The sequence below is a fragment of the Octopus bimaculoides genome, chromosome 4 (assembly GCF_001194135.2).
Source record: "Octopus bimaculoides isolate UCB-OBI-ISO-001 chromosome 4, ASM119413v2, whole genome shotgun sequence".
Taxonomy (NCBI): Eukaryota; Metazoa; Mollusca; class Cephalopoda; order Octopoda; family Octopodidae; genus Octopus; species Octopus bimaculoides.
In genome coordinates, this window is record NC_068984.1 from 127,119,289 (window position 1) to 127,120,133 (window position 845).

Sequence of the window (845 nt, forward strand, 5' to 3'; positions counted from 1 at the left end):
ATGTGTGTGTATATATATATATGTGTGTATATATATATATAAATATATATATATATATATATATATATATGTGTGTGTGTATATATATATATGTATAGACACACAGGCATACATATCTATATTCGCATATATGTTTCAAGTGACAAACTGTTGATGTGATTTTCTTAAAACAATTCCTGTTAACGATGCTTATGAAACATCACTCTAACACATGGTGAACAATGATGTCCTTTGTAATATCACCAAAGAACTTTCTTTAGATGGAAATTTCATTAAAAGAATGGATTAAATGAAAACATACCTATGTGTGTGTGTGTGTGTGTGTGTGTGCGCGTGCACACGTGTATACATATGTATATATATGTACATATATACATGTATATGTATAAATATATATACATATATACATGCAAACATACATACACATACACACATATACGGGTGTATAGTGTGTATGTATGTATGTATGCATGCATATATATATATATATATATATATATATATATAAATAATGTAAAGATTACCTGAGGAGTTTCTTGATCTCATAGCAACAAAGAGTTCTTCAAAATTATGCTGAAAGAGTTCCTTAATGTTTTGACAAAAAAAATTGTTTGCCAAAACTCACAGATATGAAGTTGCTATGAAATTATTTTTTATTTTTTCTAATTTTTTTTTTATTTAATGTTTTAGCCATAATGTTGTATGCTAATGTACAGACATTTTTTTATTTATTTATATATTTTTTCCAATTCTTACTGAAGTCAACCTACTGCTGTACTGTAACAATGCATGATTGCTAGTTATTGCACCCTCTTTCACAATTGATTTTAGTCTTTTGACAACGT